This window comes from Schistocerca americana, chromosome 7 (assembly GCF_021461395.2).
Source record: "Schistocerca americana isolate TAMUIC-IGC-003095 chromosome 7, iqSchAmer2.1, whole genome shotgun sequence".
Classification (NCBI taxonomy): Eukaryota; Metazoa; Arthropoda; class Insecta; order Orthoptera; family Acrididae; genus Schistocerca; species Schistocerca americana.
In genome coordinates, this window is record NC_060125.1 from 173,804,516 (window position 1) to 173,818,275 (window position 13,760).

Genomic DNA, 13,760 nt, shown 5'->3' on the forward strand with positions numbered 1-13,760 from the left:
GCTGTTATAAGATATCTTAGTGCTAAAGGCCTGAAAGCGATCGATATCCATCGTGAGATCTGTGCAGTTTACGGAGAAAACATTGTGAGTGATGGAATGGTGAGAAAGTGGGTGAGAGCATTTAAAGATGGCCGCACAAATGTGCATGATGAACAACCGAATGGGTGTCCTTCTTCCGTTAATGAAAGTTTGGTGCACGATGTGGACAATAAGGTAAGAGAAAACAGACGCTTTACGATTTCCTCCTTCAGGATGACTTTCCTAATGTTTCTCGTAGTATTTTGTATGGCATTGTGACCGAGCGCCTGAATTACCGAAAATTGGGCACATGTTGGGTACCGAAAATGTTAACGGATGTGCACAAAACCAAATTTTTAGACAGTGCATTGACTTTCCTTGAGCGGTACCATAACGACAGTGATGATTTCTTAAGTCAAATTATTATTGGCGATAAAACATGGGTGGCCTACGTCACACCAGGATCAAAGCAACAGTCCATGGAATGGCGGCATTCAGATTCACCCAGAAAAGTGAAGTTTAAGCAAACAATTTCTGCCCAGAAAATCATGTGCACAGTTTTTTGGGACAGAAAAGGAGTATTGCTTGTGGACTTTCTGCCCCGTAATGAGACAATCAATGCAGCAGCTTACTGTAAGACACTGCACAATCTGCACCGTTCAATTCAGAACAAAAGACGTGGCAAGTTGAGCAAGGGCATCGTTTTGCTGCAAGACAATGCCCGTCCGCATGTGGTGAATCAGACCAAAGATCTCATCACATCTTTTCGATGGGAAACTTTAGATAATCCTCCATACAGTCCCGATCTTGCGCCCAGTGACTACCATCTGTTCCTGCACTTGAAGCAACACCTGGACGGTCAGCGTCTTCAAGACGGGGAAGCAACACCTGGACGGTCAGCGTCTTCAAGACGATGACGAAATCAAAACAGTGGTGATGCAATGGTTAACAAGTCAGGCGGCAGACTTCTATGAAGAGGGTATTCAAAAACTGGTACAACGTTATGATAAATGCCTCAATATTGACGGAAATTATGTAGAAAGGTACAGACATTCATGTAAAAATAAAATTATTGAGATATCTTAGCACACTACTTACTTAATAAACACGCCTCGTATTAGCAGTCCACTCAATTTTCAGTATCCTTTTAAAAAACCACATCTCAAATGTTTCGATTCTCTTCTATTCTGATTTTCCCACTGTCCATGATACACATCCAGTCAATGCTGCGATTCAGAAGCACATTCTCATCAAATTCTCCATAACATTAAGGCCAAAGTTTGATACTAGTAGACTTCTTGTAGCTAGGAACGCACTCTTCATTGTGCTATTCTGTCTTTTATGCCCTCCTTGTTTCGACCATTATACGTCATTTTGCTACTAAGGTAGCAGAAAACCTTAAGTTCGTCTAGTTCACGTACCGTACCCCAGTTCTGACGTTAACTTTATTACCAATTTCGTTTGTACTACACCTCATTACAAAAAATGGTTCAAATGGCTCTGAGCACTATGGGACTTAACATCTGAGGTCATCAATCCCCTGGACTTAGAGCAACATAAACCTAACTAACCTAAGGATATCACACACATCCATGCCCGAGGCAGGATTCGAACGTGCGACCGTAGCAGCGGCGTAGTTCTAGACTAAAGCGCCTAGAACCGCTCGATCACAGCGGCCGGCAGACCTCATTACATTAATAGAATCATTTCCAGCGGTTCTTTACAGAATACGATAATAACATTAAAATGGGAAACACTTCTTAATGTAGTCCAAAGTTATATTTCAGCTGCCGAGAATTCTTCCGGGTTGTATGGCCGTGGTCCATGGATCTCTTCTATCCCTGACGTTTCGTCCAAAGCTACGTTGGACATCTTCGGAGGTGCTCCTGGTTGTGCTGAGTCTTGCCGACTGACGAGTCGGACGTCGAAGAACGGCCTAAATGCCGTGGAAAGCAGACGTGGTCTGGATTTCACGTGATAGCAGAGATAAAACTAAGAAACTAGGCCAACCACTTCGTTCCGTTAAGGATAAACGTCCCCCTCTGTCTGCAAGTGGTGTATACAAGATTCCGTGTACATGTGGTAGGGTCTACATTGGAAGTACAAATAGAAGTGTAAATCCAAGGTTGAACGAACATAAAAGTCTTTGCCGACTAGGGAAAACAGACAAGTCAGCCGTGGCGGAACATGCTCTTCAGTCGGCTGATCACGTGGTGAAATTTTCGGAAACTGAAGTTTTATGTACTATGACGAATTATTATCCACGGCTATATAGAGAAGCCGTAGAAATGCATAAACATGGGGATAATTTTAACAGATTACAAGAAGCTATGAAACTTAGCGATATGTGGACAGTGGCGCTACAGAATCGATGAGAAGTTTTTATCTTTGACGTACTATGATCGATAGTCATAATTTATCCTTGACAGGTTTATCTCTGCTATCCAGACCACGCCCATTTTCCACGGTATTTAGGCCGTTCTTCGACGTCCAACTCGTCTGTCGGCAAGACTCAGCACAATCAGGAGCAAGGATAGAACAGTTCCATGGACCACGGCCATAAAACCCGGAAGAATTCTCGGCAGCTGAAACATCCGGTCGTGAAAGCCTTCACTGTAAAGTTATATTTATTTCGTCACGAACCGGCTTCCTGCTTCTCAGGCCATCTTCAGGTATGAATGACACAGAGATATATATGAAATGGGACTTATACAGATATTATCTGTACAAAAGATACAAAAATGACGGAGTGTTAACGTAGGGAAATGTTACAATAATTACATAAACTAAACATTTTGTTTACCCTCTTTTTCAATAAATGCAATTATTGTAATGATTCCCTATGTAAACACTTTGTCATTCTTGCATCTTTTGTATAAATAAAATCCGTGTAAGTAGCACTTTATGCTTATCTGTCCTGAGACATTGTTACCTGAAGATGGCCTAAGAAGCCGAAAGCCGGTTCGTGACCGAATAAGTACAATTTTGCAGAACATTTGGAAGTGTTTTCCTTTCGAATATAAACAGCTCATTACTTTGGTTTTTCTTCAGTTTACTCTCAGTCTCTATTCCTTATTCACTAAACTGGTCATTCCCTTTAGTATGTTCTGAAATTATTCCTCGCTTTAACTTGGGATAGCAATGTCGTCAGCGAGTGTTATCGTTGCTACACTTTCATCCTTAGTTTTAACCCATTCCTGAGGTTTTATTTTATTTCAGTCTGACATAACACAGTTAAAACAATCATAAGAAAGGAAGCAGAGGACACTTAATTTAAATGTCAACGGTGATCACAGGGCGGTATATCCAAGTAACGCTATCGAAATCACTTCGATCTAAGCACCACTCTCAAGAAACAGAATTAACAACAATGATGAGCAGGACTTACCCACTCACTGTTTCGTATCAGTAAATTTATTCATCATTTATATCACACACATACAGTAATTGATAAATACATGTACTTAAACAATGAAGATTAACATCAGAACTGCAATGCTGCAGTTGCTTTTTGTATCTAAATGGCTCCTCAGTGTAATTCTGCATCAATTAACATCAGAAATTTTAAAATTTTAGTAATGAATATAACAATCGGGTATGATTTTTAACAGCTTTTGAAGTTAAAATAAGAGAGGGACTTCCTTTGATAATGAGTGACCTACTGTACTCGAACACAAGCTTTACTTTTTTACATTAATCTTCTATACATTATTTTTAGTTTCAGAAGTGAAATAAGTGACCCAGTTTACAATATTTATCTAATGCTCGTCCCAGAAACAGTATGGAAGCCGCGTATTACCGTAAACGTGGCAATGATGAAGGCGCAGTCCATTCATTCAACTGCACAATTGTGAGCGTACCTCTTCGCTCATTTGCGTCTCCGTCTCCATCTAGGTGAACTCCCATCTCATACCAATGAGCAGTTGAACGTGCCCATCGCAGTTTTGTCTCTGTCACGCTACAGGCTGTCAAATGGTAAACGCGACTGCAACGCCTGTCTTCTCACGGACGTACAAAATAGTACGGTTTAGTCACGTCGCTCCCGACTCCCTTGAGTGCACGCAGCATATTAACAGTGACTTCATAAAAACGAAGCCGCGCGAGGTAGCTGCGCGGTCTAAGCCCCCCTCCCCCCCCCCCCCCCCATCGGAGATTCGAGTCCTCCCTCGGGCATGGGTGTGTGTGTTGTCCTAAGCGTAAATTAGTTTAAGTAGTATGTAAGCCTAGGGACCGATAACCTCAGCTGTTTGATCCCATAGGAAATTACCAAAAATTTAAAATAAATAAATATAAAAATCAAAACGATAATATTTGATCACATTTACACACATTATACATTCATACAGAGCTTTCTCAGTCTTATTACAGTTTAGACTATTAACATTTATATGTAACAATGAAAACTCCAGGTGGGAATATCAACAATTTAGGAAAAAATACAGGGTTATTACAAATGATTGAAGCGATTTCACAGCTCTACAATAACTTTATTATTTGAGATATTTTCACAATGCTTTGCACACACATACAAAAACTCAAAAAGTTATTTTAGGCATTCACAAATGTTCGATATGTGCCCCTTTAGTGATTTGGCAGACATCAAGCCGATAATCAAGTTCCTCCCACACTCGGCGCAGCATGTCCCCATCAATGAGTTCGAAAGCATTGTTGATGCGAGCTCGCAGTTCTGGCACGTTTCTTGGTAGAGGAGGTTTAAACACTGAATCTTTCACATAACCCCACAGAAAGAAATCGCATGGGGTTAAGTCGGGAGAGCGTGGAGGCCATGACATGAATTGTTGATCATGATCTCCACCACGACCGATCCATCGGTTTTCCAATCTCCTGTTTAAGAAATGCTTCTGCTTTAGCCTTTTCCGTAAGATTTTCCAAACCGTCGGCTGTGGTACGTTTAGCTCCCTGCTTGCTTTATTCGTCGACTTCCGCGGCTACGCGTGAAACTTGCCCGCACGCGTTCAACCGTTTCTTCGCTCACTGCAGGCCGACCCGTTGATTTCCCCTTACAGAGGCATCCAGAAGCTTTAAACTGCGCATACCATCGCCGAATGGAGTTAGCAGTTGGTGGATCTTTGTTGAACTTCGTCCTGAAGTGTCGTTGCACTGTTATGACTGACTGATGTGAGTGCATTTCAAGCACGACATACGCTTTCTCGTCTCCTGTCGCCATTTTGTCTCACTGCGCTCTCGAGCGCTCTGGCGGCAGAAACCTGAAGTGCGGCTTCAGCCGAACAAAACTTTATGAGTTTTTCTACGTATCTGTAGTGTGTCGTGACCATATGTCAATGAATGGAGCTACAGTGAATTTATGAAATCGCTTCAATCATTTGTAATAGCCCTGTACTTACCGTAAAGAAGGGCGTTAAGTTGCAGACAGGCACAATAAAAAAATACGAACATAGGGGTTTCGGCCACTGCCTTCAACAAGAAAAGAGAAATACACACCAATCATACACGCAAGCAAGCACACCTCAGACACACGTGAACGTCAGCTCCGGCAGCTATCGGTGTTGGTGGACACGTGTACACGAGCTTTCCTTACTTGCTTGTATGAATGGTGTGTATTTCTCTTTTGCTGATGAAGAAAGTGGCATAAAGCTTTATTTCAGTGTCTTTTAATTGTGCCTGTTTACAACTTAATTTGTTTTCTATATGGTATGTACAATCTACCTTTTCACTACATTGTTAAATTTATATTAGCAATACAAATAGTTTGTTTTCCACAATATTGTGTTTGTTGTTATTGAGGTTTACAGTCCTGAGACTGGGTTGACGCATCTCTACACTATTTATTTTCTGTGATCGCATATTAATTCTCAGAATAACTACATTTAAAAAACCAAATTGTTGTTGTAGCGTACAAAGAAAAAAAATAGTACGGATGAGAAATTGAACAGCGTTTCCAGCGATTTCAAAGCCGAATACCTCGAAAACTAAGAGCGATAGGCGAATGCAACAAGCGGTATGTTTATTGCGAAATTATATAGAACTCATAGAGAAGTTTCGAAGTAGTTCGAAATGATGCTAGCAGATGGTGCTGTACGCTATGCAGCTCCTACACTACCAGCGTATATAATTACACTCGTCCTCTGCAAGCAGTCTTCGCATAAAAAAGGGCCAATAATATCTCTGCTGCATATCGCAGCCCAAACAGTAACTTTGGCAGAATACCGTGGTTTCGCTTCACACACGTGGCGATTTTCGGAACTCTAGAATCTCCAGTTTTCTTTATTCATGACTTCTTTCGGGTGGACGTGTCTGAACCACATGCAGCCAACATCAAATCAAATCCTTCATTATCAAACATTGTGAGAATCTAGTACCCAAAGCCACCCTCTGTCGCACAGCTCGCACAGATGTGGTCTGGAGGCTTTGTATTTTGAGTGGAAACATGTGTAGGTTCTGTCTCAGTGTTTTCTACGTGCTGGGACAGTCTGTGCTGTAATTCTTCTGACGGATTTCCTTGGATTTTGATGAATAATTTCTGAAACTGTGTCGATATTTTCAGGAGTAACATTCCCCCCTAGATCATCAGTCACGCTGCCTGTCCGTTAGAATTTCACGGAGAGCTTGCAAAAGGTCACTATGGAACATTAAATCATGTTTGAAAACTGCACCTTGTCGTCGTAAGACTGTGTTCTAAGCTGTGGTATTTACGTACCAGAAAAACACATTGCTCTATGGAACACATGATTTCAACAACTTCGTTCGGTATGCTAACCTCCTTTCTGCTTTGGACGGTGGAATTCATGGCTCTCAGCTGCGGCGAACTATTCGTAGGCACTACGTATTGCAACTACAATGCCCTCTGTTAGCAGCTTTTCGAACCACTTCCAAATTTCTGTATAAATTCTCACAGCTTTCACAATAAAATAAAAAAACCGTTTGTTATCCTCATCGCTCGATCTTAATTTTTCAGGTATTTAATTTTGAAATCTTTGACTCCTTCGCTGAACACCCGGTACACAGGTCATGTTTCGAAATTTTGAACACTACGCCAAGTACAAGTTAGACAAGATAAAAATAATATACGCTATATATGGTGTGTTGACTGGAATACTCTCTTTCAAATTCTGAAGGTGGCAGGGGTAAAATATAGGGAGCGAAAGGCTATTTACAATTTGTACAGAAACCAGATGGCAGTTATAAGAGTCGAGGGACATGAAAGGGAATCAGTGGTAGGGAAAGGAGTGAGACAGGGTTATAGCCTATCCCCGATGTTATTCAATCTGTATATTGAGCAAGCAGTAAAGGAAACAAAAGAAAAAATCGGAGTAGGTATCAAAATCCATGGAGAAGAAATAAAAACTTTGAGGTTCACCGATGACATTGTAATTCTGTCAGAGACATCAAAGGACCTGGAAGAGCGGTTGAACGGAATGGACAGTGTGTTGAAAGGAGAATATAAGATGAACATCAACAAAAGCAAAACGAGGATAATGGAATGTAGTCGAATTAAGTCGGGTGATGGTGGGGGAATTAGATTAGGAAATAGACACTTAAAGTAGTAAAGGAGTTTCGCTATTTGGGGAGCAAAATAACTGATGATGGTCGAAGTAGACAGGATATAAAATGTAGACTGGCAATGGCAAGGAAAGCGTTTCTGAAGAAGAGAATTTTGTTAACATCGAGTATAGATTTAAGTGTCAGGAAGTCGTTTCTGAAAGTATTTGTATGTAGTGTAGCCATGTATGGAATGAAACAAGGACGATAAATAGTTTGGACAAGAAGAGAATAGAAGCATTCGAAATGTGGTGCTAAGAAGAATGCTGAAGATTAGATGGGTAGATTACATAACTAATGAGGAGGTATTGAATAGAATTGGGGAGAAGAGGAGTTTGTGGCACAACTTGACTAGAAGGGATCGGTTGGTAGGACATGTTCTGAGGCATCAAGGGATCACCAATTTAGTATTGGACGGCAGCGTGGAGGGTAAAAATCGTAGAGGGAGACCAAGATATGAATACACTAAGCAGATTCAGAAGGATGTAGGTTGCAGTAGGTACTGGGAGATGAAGAAGCTTGCACAGGATAGAGTAGCATGGAGAGCTGCATCAAACCAGTCTCAGGACTGAAGACCACAACAACAACATGGTGTGTTATATGTTAAGCCACATGAATAGCAGTTGGTACCTATTTCTGGAAACGAGAAAGTAGGAAGAGGTCTATAATATGACAGGAAGTTTGGTAACGTGTTTTAAGAAACTTGCGCGTTGAGTATATTGCACCGATCTTTGCACTATTGTGAAAACGTTGCGCTAGGGAGTGCTACAGCTTTCTCTGAAGCGTTAGCGGTGGACCATGAGGTCGTAAACGGCGAAGCCTTTCGCTGCAGAGCGGGCGTTCACATTGCACAGCTCCTCTTATTCAGTGGCTATAAACTTTATGAACGGACATTTCAGTCTAAGAGCTCTCTTAAAAGATAAGCGCAGACCGCGAGCAGTCCTGCCCACCTCTGAAACGGACAGCAGCGCAAAGTCTCTCGAACCTTTGCCAAGTTACCCAGTGATTCGTCAAAAAGTAAAGAAACAAGTAGGAATGCCCTATGCAAGTTTCATGATTTGTCTCGTTCAAGATATGTAAATATGGTTTGTGAGCGGTGATAATAGCGCAAGCACTCCGTCTTCAGGCCACGAGTGGCCAACCGGGACCATCCGACCGCCGTGTCATTCTCAGCTGAGGATGCGGATTGGAGGGGCGTGGGTTCAGTACTCCACTATCCCAGTCGTTATGGTGGTATTCTTGACCGAAGCCACTACTATTCGGTCGAGTAGCTCCTCAATTGGCATCACGAGGCTGAGTGCACCCCGAAATATGGCAACAGCACATGGCAGCTGGATGGTCACCCATCCAAGTGCCGGCCACGCCCAACAGCGCTTAACTTCGGTGATCTCACGGGAACCGGTATATCCACTGCGGCAAGGCCGTTGCCCTGATAATAGCGCAAGGTACACTAATTTTCCATTATAGGTAACACTTTATCTACTGTGATGTTCGCGTAACTACACTCATGCTCATAAATTAAGGATAATTGTAGAATGTGGTGCAACACAACGTGCCACTACACAAAACTGGCGCTAATAGCATAGGCACGTAGGGAATACAGCCGACACAGATCTCTAAGTCCACGGTGTAGGTGAAAATCGTCCCGAAACACATGTGCTACAAAACGCCACTGTTTCCTGCGTATGTACCCCGTCATCAATATGGGATATGATCACCATGCACACGTATACAGGCCGCACAACGGGTTGGCTTATTCTGGATCAGATGGTCGACCAGATGCTGGTGTATAGCCTCCCATTCTTGCACCAGTGTTGGTCGGAGCTCCTGAAGTGTCGTAGGGGTTTGAAGACGTGCAGCGATACGTCGATCGAGAGCACCCCTGACGTGCTCGATGGGGTTTAGGTCTGGAGAACAGGCAGGCAATTCGATTCACCTGATATGTTTTGTCTGAAGGTACTCCTCCACAATGGCAGCTCGGTGGGGCCGTGGGTTATCACCCATCAGACGGAAGGTGGGACCTACTGCACCCCTGAAAAGGCGGACATACTGGTGCAAAATGACGTCCTGGTACACCTGTTACAGTTCCTCAGTCAAAAACATGCAGGTGTGTACGTACACCAACCATAATCCCACCCCACACCATCAAACCACGACCTCCATACAGGTCCCTTTCAAGGACATTAAGGGGTTGGTATCTTGTTCCTGGTTCACGCCAGATGAAAAGCCGGCGAGAATCACTGTTCAGACTGTACCTGGACTCGTCCGTGAACATAACCTGGGACCACTGTTCCAATGACCATGTACTGTCTTCTTGACACGAGGCTTTACGGGCTCTCCTGTGACCAGGGGTCAGTGGAATGCACCTTGGAGGTCTCCAGGCTAATAAACCATGTCTGTTCAGTCGTCTGTAGACTGTGTGTCTGGAGACAACTGTTCCAGTGGCTGGAGTAAGGTCCCGAGCACGGCTACCTGCAGTACTCCGTGGCCGTCTGCGGGCACTGATGGTAAGATATCGGTTTTCTTGTGGTGCTGTACACTTTGGACGTCCCGTACAGTAGCGCCTGGACACGTTTCATATGTGCTGGAATCGTTGCCATAATCTTGAGATCACACTTTGAGACACACGGAGCGCCCGTGCTGCGACCTGCTGTGTTTGACCAGCCTCCAGGCGCCCTAGTACTCTGCCCCTCATAACGTCATCAGTACGTATTCTTTGAGCCATTTTCAATACACAGTCACCATTAGCACGTCTGAGAACATCTGCACACTTACTCGCTGCACCGTACTCTAACATGCACCAACACACCTCTGCGTATGTTGACTGCTGCCAGCGCCACCGTGCGACGACCGCAGGTCAAATGCACCGTATGGTCATACCCCGATGTGATTTAAACCCGCAAACCGCCCACCAGAGCGTTGTTTCACCATACATCAGCATTATCCTTAATTTATGAGCTTGAGTGTATGAGTTAATTTACCTGATCTAACTAGGGAATCTCGAAAGGCTAAGATAAGTTTCACAAAAATCATAAATGTTGTATTGTCTTGTTGTCTTGACTAAACCTAAAAATTTGCTTTAAACACTATAAATTAACATATGTAGCACTTATAGACTCACATTTCCCAAAATAGAGGTGGCTATGTTGTACATTCTTCTGTTATTTATCACAAAATTGCAAATGTGGAGTTTCAGTGAAATGATGAAATTACAGCTTAATGCAAGAGCTGTTGGGAATCTCACTGAGTGGAGTAGAATTGTCTGTCATGATGAGTCTCGTTTCGAAAAGACCCTCGATGACCAGCGAAAACGTGTCTGGAACGGCCCAGACAGTGGTGAGATACCAGCTTGCCCTGTCGCTCGCCAGGGGTGATGGGCTGGGGTGCCACTTCTGTTAATGGCAGGACGCCCTTGGTTGTCATCAGCAGCACCTTTGCAACACAGAGGTATGTCGACAGCATTCTGCGCCCCTTTTTGTTGCCTTTAATGGTAAGCCATGCTGGACTCACATGTCAGCAAGATAATGCTCCCCTGCACACACCGGGTTTATACTGCCTGTCTCAGTGCATACCAAACCATACATTGGCCAGAAACGTAGCCGGATCTGTCCTCAACTGGCAACATTTGGTGCATTATGTGTAAGGCCGACCGACCACCTCAGTATTTTGACGATCGAAAGCGCCAATTAGTATTTGGCATGATATGCCTCAGGAGGACATCCAACAACTTTGTCAATGACAAGTCGAATAACTGCTTGCACAAAGGCCAGTGGTGGACCAACGAGACACTGACTTGCTCAGTTCGTAAAGCTCTTTCTCTTGAACAAATCATCAAATTTTAATGAAACTGTGATCATTTGCTTGTCTGAACATGTACACCTATTTCCGTCACATCCTTTGCGGTGCGTCGTTTTTTTTTTTTTTTTGTTTTTTTGTTTTAAAATGTATGTGGCCACCATTACCCTGCATACTACACTACTGGCCAGTAAAATTACTACACCAAGAAGAAATGCATATGAGAAACGGGTATTCATTGGACAAATATATTATCCTAGACCTGACATGTGATTACATTTTCACGCAATTTGGGTGCATATTTCCTGAGAAATCAGTACCCAAAACAACCACCTCTGGCCGTAATAACGGCCTTGATACGCCTGCGCATTGAGTCAAACAGAGCTTGGATGCCGTGTACAGGTATAGCTGCCCATGCAGCTTCCACACGATACCGCAGTTCATCAAGAGTAGTGACTGGCGTATTGTGACGAGACGAGCCAGTTGCTCGGCCACCACTCACCAGACGTTTTCCGTTGGTGAGAGATCGGGAGAATGTGCTCGCCAGGACAGCAGTCGAACATTATCCAGAAAGGCCCGTACAGGATCTGCAACATGCGGTAGTGCATTATCCTGCTAAAATGTAGGGTTTCGCAGGGATCGAGTGAAGGGTAGAGCCACGGGTCGTAACACATCTGAAATGTAACATCCACTGTTCAAAGTGCCGTCAATGTGAACAAGAGGTGACCGAGACGTGAAACCAATGGGACCCCATACCATCACGCCGCGTGATACACCAGTACAGCGATGACGAATACACGCTTCCAATGTGCGTTCACCACGATGTCGCCAAACACGTATGCGACCATCACGATGCTATAAACAGCACCGGGATTCATCCAGGAAATGATGTTTTGCCATTCGTGGACCCAGGTTCGTCGTTGTGTACACCATCGCAGGCTCTCCTTTCTGTGATGCAGCCTCAAGGGTAACCGCAGCCAGGGTCTCCGAGCTGATAGTCCATGCTGCTGCAAACGTCGTCGAACTGTTCGTGCAGATGGTTGTTGTCTTGCAAACGTCCCCATCTGTTGACTCAGGGATCGAGACGTGGCTGCACGATCCGTTACAGCCATGCGGATAAGATGCCTGTCATCTCGACTGCTAGTGATACGAGGCCTTTGGGATCCAGCACAGCGTTCCGTATTACCCTCCGGAACCCACCGATTCCATACTCTTGATAACAGTCATTGGATCTCGACCAACGCGAGAAGTAATGTCGCGATACGATAAACCGCAATCGCGATAGGCTACAATCCGACCTTTAAAAAAGTCGGAAATGTGATGGTACGCATTTCTCCTCCTTACACGAGGCATCACAACAACGTTTCCCCAGGCAACGCCGGTCAACTGCTGTTTGTGTGTGAGAAATCGGTTGGAAACTTTCCTCATGTCAGCACGTTGTAGGTGTCGCCACTGGCGCCAACCTTGTGTGAATGCTCTGAAAAGCTAATCGTTTGCATATCACAGTATCTTCTTCCTGTCGGTTAAATTTCGCAACTGTAGCACGTCATCTTCGTGGTGTAGCAATTTTAATGGCCAGTAGTGTATTAAATAGAGAGAATGATGGTCGATCGAGAGAACTTTGGTCTCTAGGGAATCACGACCAATGGAGAGAATTACCTTCAGTGGTGAGATTAATGACCAGTGGGGGAATGGTAGAGAACAGTGAACGATGAATGGTGAAACATTATGACTATTATTACAAGCTTCTAATGTCGGAGCGAAGCAATATAAAATGAGTAGTAAGATCTGGAATTCGAGGCTCGCGCTGGAGGGCTTGGCGTCGCGTCCTGTTTCTGCCTGTCTACTTTATCTGCTGACTTCGTCTTCTTCACATCAGAGCGCTCTAAGCGTTTTCTTTCAACAGCCACATCCCATGCGGAGCTCACCTAGAAACCGCTATCCCGGTTTACAAGATCATCATGGACCCGTATCTCCACTGCCTCTCTAATGACAGAGTCCCAGAACCCGTTCTCTCGGCACAGCACCTTGGTCTGTTCGATGTTAAACATATGACCTACCTTGAGACTGTGGTCTGCGACTGCAGATTTGTCCATTTGGCCGAGGAGTACGCTTCTTACCTCCCCACTATATGTTTCTGTATGAAATTTAGCCCAACTTTCAAATGTTCCTAAGGAACCAAACTGCTGAGGTCATCGGTCCCTAGACTTACACACTACTTAAACTAACTTATGCTGAGAACAACACACACACCCATGCCTGAGGGAGGACTCGAACCTCCGGCGGGAGAGGTCACGCAATCCGTGACATGGCGCCTCAAACCGCACGGCCACTTCGTGCGGTTAGCCCAACTTTACCTCCCACTCTACAAAAAGTCTACGTATTACCAGAACTATATACGCACAAACTGTTATCCAGCTTAAACT

General features: G+C 44.1%; 1 pseudogene; it reads right to left on the reverse strand.

The window, feature by feature from the left end:
• Positions 1-8,851: 8,851 nt before the first annotated feature.
• Positions 8,852-8,968, reverse strand: LOC124623316 (annotated as a pseudogene).
• Positions 8,969-13,760: the final 4,792 nt, after the last annotated feature.